This window comes from Mus musculus, chromosome 4 (genome assembly GCF_000001635.26).
Source record: "Mus musculus strain C57BL/6J chromosome 4, GRCm38.p6 C57BL/6J".
NCBI lineage: Eukaryota > Metazoa > Chordata > Mammalia > Rodentia > Muridae > Mus > Mus musculus.
This window is the reverse complement of record NC_000070.6, coordinates 136,346,612-136,360,008: the sequence shown is the minus strand read 5'-3', so window position 1 is coordinate 136,360,008 and position 13,397 is coordinate 136,346,612. Positions and strand designations below refer to the sequence as shown.

Here is a 13,397-nt window from a genome sequence, read left to right as displayed (position 1 = left end):
AGAGAAGACACTCAAAGTTTCCAAGTTGAGCAGACTCACCGAAACACTAGCAAGATGCTTGAGTGGCTTACATAATGTAACATCTGGGAAGTAGGAATCTAAAACAATCATGGTCAAAACTGTTCCTCTAATGAATTTTACTCTTCACAGGCCAATCTCGGTGTTAGTAGGGCAGAGTTCTTCATTTTAATGGGCCGGGATTGAAACCAAGGCCTTACCTATGGCAGGGAAAGCCCCTTAAGTTTCTGACTCCAGGATCTTATTGCATGGCCCAGGGTTCTTCGTGTCTCCCCAGAGTGCAAGGACTATGGTGCATGTAGAGCTACTCCTCCTCTGTCACAATTGGTCAAACTACACAATCCAACACTTTTTAGACAGATTTCTTCAAATTCTGTTTTTCCATTAAAATTGTGTAATTTTAGTACTGAGTAGAACTTGCAATGAATTATGTCTGTTTTTCTGTTACTCCTGCTTACACCCCAGTCCTGGAGGGGCAGCAGTTAACATGTAAACAGTTATCAAAGAACTAGACTCTAGGAGGAAATGAGGCACAACACCCAATGCGTTCAGACAACAGTTTATTAAAGTAACACCAGGTTTACAGAGTAACACACACACAGCAGTGGAAGCGGCACAGAGGTGCTGTGCACAGCACAGGCACTTACCTCCCTCAGCAGCTCACGGAGTGTCTCTCCTCTTCTGCACAAAGAAAACTCTGTTTCTAAAAGAATTCTAGGGAAAGTCTCAGCAGTCAGTTGACCGTGTTTTAACAGCGAAAGACAAACTCCTCCCCTGTCCCGAGTCCACATTCTAAAGAGAAAGTGCCCCCTTGTTCCAGATCTTTTAAGTCTGTGCCTGGGGAAAGGAGGAGGTTAGTATGCGAACTGAACGTCTTAAGAGAGACCGGCTTAGAGTCAAAAAAGGAATTTCTGACTTTGAAAACCCCAAGCTACTGCTACATTAATTAACTTTCATCACTAATTGGACATTCCTACTTTCTCTTCCTTCCTTTTTGTTTTCTTTTTGAGTGCTAACTGTGCAGCTCTGGATAGCTTGGAACTTGCTATGAAGAGCAGGCTTGTCTTGAGCATCAAGTGACCTGCCTGCCTCTGCCTCCTGAGCATAAAAAGGTGTGCTGTTACACCTGGCAGTTCTTTCTTTCTTTTTTTAAACAAATACAAGTTTTTATTACGAACCTGAATGTTTTGGGGGTACTTACTGCAGGTACTACACATGTATTATCATAACCAAATAAAGAGTGCATGTTCTGCCTGTGTTCAAATATTGTTCCTACATCACTGTTACACATACTCAGGTCAATTTTGTTAGCTTCTCTGCTGGTCTTGAAATATTACATGTAAGACTCTTATAGTCCCTGAAACAAGAAAGATCTAGAAAATGTTACCCATACAAACCCACATAGGCGTGCGTGTGTCCATTGTAGGAGACTAACAGATGGTGCAAGGCTGGCTTCAAGCTCTTGATACTCCTGCCTCAGCCTCTCGAGTGCTGGATTACAAGTGTACAACTCACATTGCTAGACATTCCATTTAGAATGTGTAGTCAGGTTAGCATATGTAGGGTAGATTGCTAGTAAAACATTTAGCCACTCCCTTTTTTTTGGGGGGAAGGGGAGTTCGAGACAGGGTTTCTCTGTGTAGCCCTGGCTATCCTGGAACTCACTTTGTAGACCAGGCTGGCCTCGAACTCAGAAATCCGCCTGCCTCTGCCTCCTGAGTGCTGGGATTAAAGACATGTGCCACCATGCCCAGCCTAGCCATTTCCTTTTTAATCAGATTTTGATTCCTTAAACTAAAATCTCTGTACTTTATAAATCAAAATGAGTTTCTCAAGGTCATGACCCCTGTACTAGTTTACTTCCCAGGCCTGCAGGATGCCTACTGCACAGGTACGTGGTCAGTCTGGAATAATTTATTTCTAGTAATTTTTGAGTTTTTTTTTTTTTAACAAAATAAATGAATGTTAACAGAAACCACTATCCCCCCCCCACACACACACAATGTATTTGTTCCTATCAAATGCAAATGAAATCCTAGTGGACCCTCCGACACTAACAAGTTTAAAAGCATATACACAGAGGACAGAACACACACAAGGAAGGACTCACCACAGCTGGGACTTGCTGCATTGCCACAGCTCTCCATGAACTTTAAAGATTCCAGGTTTCTGTGTATGAGAGTTCTGCTTGCATGTGTGTCTGCACACCATGAGCCTGTCTGGAGCCTTTCAAAGCCAGAACCCTGGATCCCCTGGAGCGGAGTTATGCATGGCTGTGAGCTGCCATGTGGGCCCTGGGAACTGCACCCAGATTCTCTGCAGCAAGTGCTCTTTTTCTGCTGAGCTAGCACTCCAGCCTGTCTCCTTGAGTTCTTCATCCTCTTTCCCAAGCTTCCCCAGTGCCGGAGCTACAGGTGTGCACCGTCAGGCCTGGCTAACGTGGAATACTTGCAGGCTCAACTACTCTAAACTTTCCACAGTCCTGCAACACATTCAAAGTAACACATAGCTGGGGAGCCCAGAAGGGAGCTGACTGTCTTAACAAAAGCAGAACCATGGTTCTAACGCATGGGCAGTCTTTCTTCAGAAACAGTTCACTCACCTTCTCAGTACCTTTCCTAAGAACACCAAACAGCTGTAACGCTGAGCTGGAAAATTCCATGAGCCCGGGTCTTTTCCTCTCCCTGTTGAGTGGAAGGCAGGCAGGACAAGGCAGGATGGGAACGCTAGAGGAATTCCTATTTCCCTTTGCATTCTTCAGATGTTATTTCCCCAAACGTTTGCACTGGCTGGCTTCCACTTCAGCATCAGTCACGAAATCTTGAAGGTCAGACACAGTAAACAGGGAAGGACATAAAATTAAGTCACAGGGGCATAGTCTGAGGTCTTGCAACTTCACCTGGGAAGAGCCACACTCTGAGGCATGAATTACAAGTTGTAACTCAATTTTTTAATTCAAAACTTGGCTCTCTGACAAGCTCAAAATCTATGTGCAGACATTTTCTTTCTTTCTTTCTGAATTTCTTGGATTAGGGGACCAAGTAATGGGTTTTATTATGGCATCTTCAGTCATTATAATTTCTCATCCCTTCCCAAAATCCCATCCCAGTCCCCTTCCCACCTGCAGTTGGTTCCCTCTCCCCGGTTTAGGCTGGAAATCTTCTATTCCTTCTGAGCTGGGTTCTCACTAAGTTGCCTAAGCCGCTTTGGAGCCTCCTGCCTGAGTGTTTGTTTGGTAATGTGGGTGCAAACAACCACAGTCAGCTTCTACATGATTTTAATAAAATGTTCAGTGAGGAAAGACGACCAAACACAATGAATTTAGTTTTAGTCTCTTAATGATTTTGCTGAATGGGTAAAGGGAAAACAATTCTGATAAAAAGAACCAGTCACACTAATCAACTCTAAGTGGCTTTCTAATTTGTCAAATGTAAAATATTATGTACCACTTAAACAGAAAAAAAGTGAGCTTGTATTTAATGATCACTGGCGCAGGCTTTGTAGTTAAAAGGTTTATCTCTATTCAGCTGATTTTTCTTCTTTAAAATGTTGAGACAGAATAGACAGTGTAGCTCAACTTAGGCTGGCCTCAACCTTGAGCCTCTCGTGCCTTAGCCCCCTCAGTCTCCCAAGCCCAGAGATTAGAAGTGTGGACCTCTGCGCCCAGCTTGCTCAACTGCTGTCTGCGTCATAGGAAGTAAGCAATGAAATCAAGTCCGCATAGAGTAGAATACTGAAAAACACCTGTGAAAAGGTCCAGGAAACTCTTTATACTATAAAATCATAAACTGAAAACCAGAACTTTTAAAAATTTGGGTAGCTAGCAAACCAAATTCTATTTGTTTTCGTTAACTCATAAGCAGGTTGGCCAAACTGACTTGACAGCTCAACTCCCTGAGATGCGCAGAAAAGACAGAAGTATGTCATCACTCATTTGGGAATGAAAATGAAAATAGATGAAAAGAAACCCAAGACTTGCTTTTAGGGGAATGCTGTTAAGAGTCTGACTGTTCCAGCCATGTGACCAGGCAATCATCCTTGCTGGATGGTCCTAGATTCCACATGACACATCCCTCCTCAAGGCACACTCCATGGGTGGCTCAGCAGTGATCCTCAGGAGAAATCATTTACAAATGTGCACTTTGCAATGACTGTTACCTAGCTTAGCAGCTAAAAAGGCAAAAAGAAATAAAAAAGCATATAACGCTACTGTAGGACCAGGAAGCATGTTGACGAATAATAACGCAATGACTACAAACAATGCACATTAGTACTGAGAATGCACCCCATGCCAAGTTTTGGCTTTACAACCCCCCCAACCCTCCAGAATGCCTGTCTTTCATCATATGGTCAATTTCCAGGCTGATAATTGGAAAGTGTTAACATTATCATGACGTATTCACTGAATAGGAAGGATAGCCAGCTGGTGATTTAAAAAAAAAATCAAGATTAGACTCAACAGATCATCTAATGGCAGAAAAATTTATAATTGAAGACCAGACACAGCAACCACTGTTGTTAATGGAAGGTCCAAGCAGTAAAGCTTGTGTTGACTGTTTATAAAGAAAAACAAGCCAGGCGTGGTGGCACACGCCTTTAATCCCAGCACGTGGGAGGCAGAGGCCGGTGGATTTCTGAGTTCGAGGCCAGCCTGGTCTACAGAGTGAGTTCCAGGACAGCCAGAGCTACACAGAGAAACCCTGTCTCGAAAAACAAAAACAAAAACAAAAACAAAAAAACAAAAAAAAAAAAAAAGGAAAAACAAACCAGAACTCAATTTTACAGAGGAAGTGAGTCGCATGTCACATGTCTCAGCTCAGATTTAAGGAGGAGCGTGAGAAAAGGCTGTGTCACTGAGCTCAGTTTTAGTCTGCAGGTTCAGCAGAACATTCCCATCAAAGGCACAATGTACACAGAAAGATCCTTTCAAATCAGAGAGCCCTCAGCGCTTAGCAGTGTGACAGGGAGCCTGTGTTACAACCGACCGGTATCTGGAAAGGAGGCAAAAACAACAAGTTAGCTGCAAGGTTGAAACAGACATTAGGGAGTAGTCAGACAGACTTCTCATGCATCCTAGCTTGTGAATTTTGTTGTCAGAACAGGCAAGAGCAATTTCCACAGTATTTTTCCTTGATTCAGGGTCTTGCATCCCCCAGGGTGGCTTTGAACTTGATATGAAGCAGAGGACCACTGTGAACTTCTCAATCTCCTGCCTCTATTTTCTAAGAACTGGGATTACAGGCAAGTGCCACTCTGCCCAGTTTATGAGGTGCCAAGGGTCAAACGCAGAGGTTCATGCAGGTGAGCACTCACAGCCGAGCTCCACTCCCCAGCCCACAGGTTGCACTTTAATTCCCTTCAGTCCAGCACTGGGAGTGGAGGGTCACTTTCACTGGCACTGTCAAGTGTTAACACTGTACTTCTGGGTGTTTCTACTCTGACCAATTTCTCTAACATCTACTCAGTTCCACTGGCATCTCATGAAGCCTACAGTTCACAGGGGCTCCATGACAGATACAGTGTGTGCCTCGTTAAAGACAAACATCTTGATAACCTGGATAACCGGATCATTTTTCGTTCTTTTCATACCTAGTTTATAAACCTAAGAAAAAGTAGAGGTCCTTGAAATAAGACATTCCAAGGATATCAACTATCCCCAAAAAAGTGCCTCTAACCTCTCATGAGTGACATCACTCTGGGCTCGTCATTCCTGCCTTCTTAGTTAACTGTGTAATTAGGAGTCATGCAGCATTGCAGCAATGCAGTTATACTTTCAGATAGCAGCCATGTTTGTCATTAGCTACAATAATCTAACTTCAAAGTTTTGTGTGGCTCTTTAAAATACTAATTTCAAATATAAGCAACACTATTTTTTATTTTCTGAGACAGAATTTCACTGTGTTGCCCTGGCTAGCCTTGAGCTCAGAGAACTAATTGACTCTTCCTCGGGAGGATCAAAGGCCTGCTCTATGGCGCCTTCTGTTGTCCCTGTTGACAACACTACTGTTCTAACACAACACTCAGGTCCCTGACTGAGACAGACCCAATGATCTGTCTACAAACATACCAGAACCAGACATATTTTGCCCCACACTTCTTAGTTCTTTTGATTCAGATCTAACACATGGCCAAGTCAAGAACAAAAGCAAACTCAAGACGCTAGTCCTTGTTAGAACGAAGACAGAATGGCTGCTGGTGTCAAAAGGCAATGTCTTCTAACCTGGCCCCGGGGAAAATGGCAATCTCAGAAGTCTTAGCACATGAAATGCATCTTTAAAAGTAATAATGAAGGTCATGTAAGTTGTAAGATGTTCATTATATGAGAATAAAAGTAAGGCCAGAGAACATTCTGAGCATTTCCCCTTCCTACACTTGATCATCTGTGTGTGTGTGTTGCCGGGAACTGAACCTATGCCCCCCACATCCTAGGCAAGCACTTACCACTCAACACTTCCGGGTCCTTTCCAATGACCAAACGCCACTAATAAAACACTGTTCTTGAACTGTATCCTATCTGCAGCCTAAGGACAGCAAAGGTCTCCTCTAGAGATGCTGTCCTTGGATTGAAGGGTCCCAGTGCCATTGTGTCCTTTCTGCTACCAGAATAAAACACACTTGCTCCAATGTGTTTCCTGGCAGGGCTCCTTCTTCCACACTATGTCCTTCAATGTTCATTTTGTTAGTTTAAGTTATCTGTATAGAAAGAACATAAGAACACAAACTGCACAATAATATATTCCACTTCCCTAAGGCAGGCTGCTACTTCATCCCTTGCAACCTTCAAGTCTTCTAGGCAAGAGCTCTACCTACCCTTCTTTATCGGGGAGAGAAAAAAAAGGGTCTAATCTACACTTCTTCTAACAGACATTCTTATCCTTTCTTTAAAAACTCTGCTAAGCTCATGGGCATTAAGGCAGGAGTGGGGGGTTGAAATGAGAGGTAGGTCTGTAGTCAAAAGAGCTATTATTTTTCACCTAAGTGCCACCCAAAGCTTACCTGATACCAACCTCTTTCTTCCCTTTATTCTTGCTTTTGGTCTCTGAGAAATCACTGTCAGGAATAGACTTGTCAAAGTGAGGTTATTTTCCAAAAGAGCGAGCGATCCCATCTTCCCCATGGATAGAGACGTAGGAGCAAGGGGCTGGGGCTGCTGCAGTGTCCTGGGCAAAGGTAAGACTTCAAAAAGGGATACTGCCATTGAAACCAGAGCACTTAAGTTAGTGGGTGCTCTATTACTTAGTTCCATCTTGGTGATTTAAGACAAGATATCATCATGAAGTTCAGGCTAGCCTCAAACTAAAGAGTGCAGCCGGAGGCCTTATAGGTTGTGTCTAACTTCATACCAGAGTATCTTTTTTTGTTTTTAGACAGGGTCTTACTTTGTAGCCATGGCTGGCCTATAACTCACTATATAAACCAGGCTGGCCTTGAATTCTGGGAAGTCCACCTGCTTCTGCCTCCCAAATGCTGAGATTGAAGGCGTGAGTCACCATGGTATCACCATAAAACCCAAGGCTGGCTTAGAATCTGTGACCCTCTTGTTTTATCCTCTTGTGTGGTAATACTAAGATTTGTATCACCATGTTTAGCTTTACTTTGAAAAATTATCAGTAGTAAATTAGCTGTACACACACACACAGGGGAAGAGAGAAAGTCCCATTGTAATACAAATGCTGTTTCTAAAAGATCAGCAATAACTCTGGAGATGAGAAGTCACCTCCCTATAATCCCAGTACTAAGAAGGCTCATGGGTTACAGGTTAGCCTCAAATTCTCCCAAGTCTTTGAGGATAACCCTAAACTTCTGATCCTTCTGTCTCAGCCTCCCCAGAACTATAAAAAGGCATTATGATGCCCAATTTATAAGGTACTCAAGTTCTGACAGGGTTCACATTCACACATGGTAGGCAAGCAAGTACATTACTAACCAGCTCTAAGACCCTGTGGGGTATATAGGACAGAGATGACTTTTAAAAAGATTGGATTTATCTATGTTTTTCCCAGAGTTTCTTTGTGTAGCTCTGGTTGTCCTAAAATTCAACTCTGTAGACCAGGCTGGTCTTAAACTCAAGAGATCCACCTGCTTCTGTCTCCTGAGTATTGGAATCAAAGACGTGCCACCCACCACTATCTGGCTTGGATGTTTTATTAATGTCATATTTCATATCATGCATACTGTCTAACTCTAGCAGCCATGTATTCTACCCTAACCCAAAGCAGCCTTGTGGGGCCAGTGTGGTGATATACATTGATAACCCTAGTGCTATCCAAGAGGCATAGGCCAGAGAATACTTGAGTTCAAGACCACTCATGGACTCCAGAGTAAGGCCTAATCCAAGGGCTGGGATATAGTTCAGTTAAACACACACACACACACACACACAGAGCGACACAGACACAGAAACTCAAGGTAACCTGAAAGTGCAGCATGTCAAATACAAGGTTTCAGCTCTTGCTTAATGTCTCAATCTTACAGTGCTAGCTAAGGTAGCTAGCTAGGTGAGCAGCCCTGCTGACAGCTAAGCTAGGAGCCCAGCCACTTCTGTTATCATTCTGTTTAACACAGATATTCATGAAATAGAATAGCAAAAACAAAAATACCCAGACTAATCTAAAACCATTGCTTTTAAGTTTTTCACTTACTATTCTTTCTACATTAGAGAAAATAGTTTTTCTGCAGCCCCACCCCCACCCCCACCCCCACGTTTCTCTGTGTAGCCCTGGCTGTCCTACAAATGAATGCTGGGATTAAAGGTTTATACCACCAACCCTGGCTGAAAAGTTTTTCCTTAGTCTTACTGTGTAAATCAGCCAGCCTTCAACTGTGTATGAACTTTGGTCTACGACTCTGTTCTCCTGAGTGTTGGATTGTAGGCATTTGCAGCATGCCTGGCTTAGAATGTTTAAAAGAATGTATAAATAAGTAGTTTCATACTAATTCAGGGCTCAACCTTTTTGGCTTTTATTTAATTCTATTTTATTATTGTTTTGTTTCCTTGAGATAACATCTCTATGTACTCCTGGTTGGCCTAGAACTCACTGTGTAGACCAACGTGGCCCTGAACTTGTAGTGACCCTTCTGCTCTGCCTCTGCCTCCCTGGTGCTGAGACTAGAAGTCGGCCCAGGCAGGCTCAGCTCTGTTTCACATTCACACATAACCAGGGGTACTACATAAAGCCCTTTAGCCAGCCTTTTATCACATCCGTGAAAATGCAGAAAAGACTGAGCTTGAAGACAGTAGGACAACGATAAACTAGGACTTTAAAAATCTTATATAGCACTTACTAGATAGAATTCAGAAATAAACAAATTCAGATTTTTAAAAATAAAGTACAAAGGACATTTTTAAATGTTTAAAGTCACTTAGAAAGAGGACCTTTCCAGGCTAGAGAAGTGGCTCAGCAGTTAAGGGCACTGGCTGCTCTTCCAAAGGACCAGAGTTTGATTCTCAGCCACTAACAAGGTGGCTTACAAACATCTCAGGCACTCAATCACACACACACACAAACATCTATACACACAAGGTTTCGAAAAAAGCTTTCTTTATCATATCAAATATAAGCCTGCCTAGATTAAAAATAGTTTCCTTTTTATCCTGCTGTTTTTCCTTGAGTTTTTTTTTTTTCTTTTCTTTTCTTTTTTTTTTTTTTTTTTTTAGTTTTTCGAGACAGGGTTTCTCTGTGTAGCCCTGGCTGTCCTGGAACTCACTCTGTAGACCAGGCTGGCCTCGAACTCAGAGGTCCTCGTGCCTCTGCCTCCCAAGTGCTGGGATTTTAAAGGCGTGCACCACCATGCCCGACATTTTCCTTGGGTTTCTTATTCCAGCCCAAGCTTGTGTACCTTAGACAAGCTCTCTACCACTGAGCTACATTCCCAGCCCCAAACTGAGTTTCTCACAGATCAAAATGTGATACTCTGATTTTCTTTTTCTTCTTTTTTCTTTTTTTTTTTTTTTGGTGTTGGGATAAACCCAAAGGGCTGTACATGATAGTCTACCAATTAACCCTACCTACTGCCTACTTTAAATTCAAATTAGGGTACAACACAATATAAAATTCATCACTTACTTCACTTTATGTCTATTTCCAACCTAATGCTTAAGCTGAACAAACCGTCTAGTGTGGCACGTGCCTGTAATCATCAGAGGCAGGATGATCGGGGCTCTCACACCCCAGCCGTGTCAGTCCCTAGGAAGCGTGAGGCTGCACTGGCCACACATACTGTTGACTTACCTGTCATCTGAGTGCTTCTACATAACCCTACCCTGCCACTTCAGGGTCAGAGACAAATCTCAAACCAACTCAACTGATATTGTTATCAGTCAACATTCCCTTTCTGAGTCTCGAGTGTTTTTACCTTCAGTAACTCCTGAAGCTGTTTTCTGACCTCTAAGCTAGCATAAAGTGACCTGACCTCCATGGCTTGATTTTCGAACAACCTCTTAAATTAACTTCTTGATCCACTTCATTTTCTTACCATTTCCTTGGGACTCCAAGCACTAATGACATTTGCAGTCTTTTACCAGTGTTTTCTGTTGCTAGGTGGCAAACCAGGGCCTGTGCAACCAAGTCCTCAACCTTTACCATAGTTTAAAATCTCAAAACTAGATCTAGGCAAATCAGTGTAAGATTTGTTATTGCCAGGTGTGGTGGTAAATGCCATTAATCCCAGCACTCACAAGTCAGTCTGAAGCCACATGTGCACACGAGTTCAGGGCACCCAAGACTACACAGTGAGACCATTTCAATAATGATGATAAGGAAGGAGGAGGAGGAAGAAGAAGAGGAGGAGAAAGAGGAGAAGGAAAAGGAGTAGCAGCAGCAGCAGAGAAGAAAGAAAGAAGAAGAAATTAGTAGTAGTAGAAGAAGTAGTAGTAGTAGTAGAAGGAGAAGGAGGAGGAGGAGAAGGAGGAGAAGGAGAAGCAGCAGCAGCAGCAGCAGCGGCGGCTGCTACTTCGTGTGGTAGTATACACCTTTTGTCCCAGCACTCTGGAGGCAGAGGCAGGCTAATCTCTGAGTTCAGAGAATTACAGGACAGGCAGGAAGCAGCTTAAAGAACAAACCAACCAACCAGTAACAAAAAAGCTTTTAGCTTTTCTACTTAGCTTTCTACTAAGGTTTTCTTCTTTTGTTGAGCCCCAGAAATGTGAAAAAATCATGACCTTGGCATCACCTAGAAGCTTGGTGCTGATCAATCAGTCAGATCGACACAAGAGAATCAACTACAAGACCAGCATTAGCCTGGGAAATGAACTCAGAGACAAGAGGGAATCTGAACATCTCTGAGGGCTTCTATCCATGTCAGCGTGTGGAGTTAAGTGATAACTGTGACCGGAACAACTGCAAACATCTCATCAATCCCCAGCATCCCTTCCAAGGACTTTAGGAAATTGTCTTTATGTACTGTACGAGCTGGCTTCCAAGAACCTGGGGATAGCAGAGCCTTCATTTTAACATTTACAAAAAAATGGTCTCATTCGGACTTTTTTTTTTTTTCATTTAGAGAAGTCAAATAGAAATTGTTACAATGAATGAACATAACTACATTGCTCTCCACAGCATAAGAATGAGTTTCAGCAACAATTTTTACTCTTGCTTATATTTGAAGGATAGTCTCCCTGTATAGCCTCAGACTTTCCTCCTGCGGCTGCCTCCAGAACACTGCTCCAACAGGACTTTATGGGCTAACAGGAGGCACATCAAAACTAAACACACACAATGTAACCAAAATCTGAGTGGTTTTTCTTTTGTTTTTGTTGTTATTATTTGTTTTTTGAGACAGGGTTTCTCTGTATAGTCCTGGCTATCCTGGAACTCACTCTGTAGAAAAGGCTGGCCTTGAACTCAGAGATCTGCCTGCCTCTGCCTCCTCAGTGCTGAGATTAAGGAGTGTGCACCACCAGTGCCTGGCTTACTTCAACCATGATGTGCTGGAAAGACATTTAAGTTCTGACCAAACCAACTGAGGTATTCTAACAACAGCTAAATGAATAAATCCCATGATACTTATCAGGTTCAATAACAGGATTTGTTTGGTAACATTTTGATCAATATAAAGCACACTTCCTTTTAAGCCTGAAATTTTAAACACTGACTAAAAATAGCTTTTAAAGTATATTATTTTTTATTTAACCTATTTTAAAATCCAGGGAACCAAAAGCAAGACTTAAAGGATTCTTGGCTCGAGCATAAAATTAACCTCCCAAGAACACATGGCAGTGACCAAGGCCTCAGTGGAATATGAGACCTGAAATAACGCAGTCCCTTTCCGTTCAAGGAAATGCTTTCTTCTCTGCACAGCTGACAACTGCAGAATGACTTTCTCAGACGATGCTGCAGTTCTCACATGCACAGCTGTGAAGCTGAGTTTTAGGCTAATGAACTTCTATGTGATTTTTGAAGGATGCTGCTGCATAGTTTAAATAATTTTTATATAAACTGACTACCTTGCTCAAGCTGGCCTCGGCCATGAGTCTAACTGTACGATTTTATGAATTAACTTATTAGCATCATGGTGGGAAGCTAAACGCTATTCTTTGTGCACAGGAGTAAGTGCTACTAAACTATTTCCACAGACTTCTGCTCTGCTAACAACTAGACCCTAATGGTTCCCAGAAGCATGGTGGCACAAGCTTTTAGTCCCAGCACTTGAGAGGCAGCAGACATGGGAAGACTCTTAGTAAAAAAAAAAAAAAAAAAAAAAAAAAAAAAAAGTTAGGTCATTATCTAGGAGTCACAAATAACTGAAAGAAACAAGGTTTCTTGAAGAAAATACCTGTACCTGGTCCTAATTTTTCTAAAATTTCTAGAAAAGCAGTATCTTCAAAGATATAGACACAACTACCCTGGAAAATATTCATTAAACTAATTTCTTTAAACGAAGTAAATGAATTCAGGGTTGAGACAGCAGTAAAGATAGCCTAGAGACATCCCAGACTAAATGTGGCCCACATCTGATCTTGGAGCTAGGCAGGGTGGGGCCTGATCAGTATTTATACCGCACCCCGGCCTCTGCCCTACCCTGGCTATGACAGTCTCTCAGAGAGCGTTAGACACTGCTGCTTTGAGAACAGCCCTTCCTGTTTCACTGAGTGATCTTCTGACCTGGGGACAACGGAAAAAAACCAGAACAGTAAACTGAAAACCAGTGACCTAAGGGAAGGCCCATCACTCTCACCTCATAACTTAACTTTACCAGCAATCCTCATTCACAAGACAACTCGGAATGTATCTAGACACCTTCTTGCTACTTATTCAACTTGTTTTGATCATTTGACCCCGATGACCATCTCCTAAGCCTTTTTTTTTGGTATTAGTAGCACAGTTAAAGATGGCCGAGTAAGTGTACGACTTTCAGTAAATCTCCATTGTGAGCGGCAG

At 42.5% G+C, this 13,397-nt stretch overlaps 1 long non-coding RNA gene across 1 annotated transcript; it reads right to left on the bottom strand.

Moving 5' to 3' along the window:
• Nucleotides 1-561: 561 nt before the first annotated feature.
• 9130020K20Rik lies at nucleotides 562-12,717 on the bottom strand. Its single transcript, XR_881499.3, has 2 exons — nucleotides 7,015-12,717; nucleotides 562-6,711 (listed from the first exon to the last, which is right to left on the bottom strand). It is a non-coding gene; the product is annotated as an RIKEN cDNA 9130020K20 gene (long non-coding RNA).
• Nucleotides 12,718-13,397: the final 680 nt, after the last annotated feature.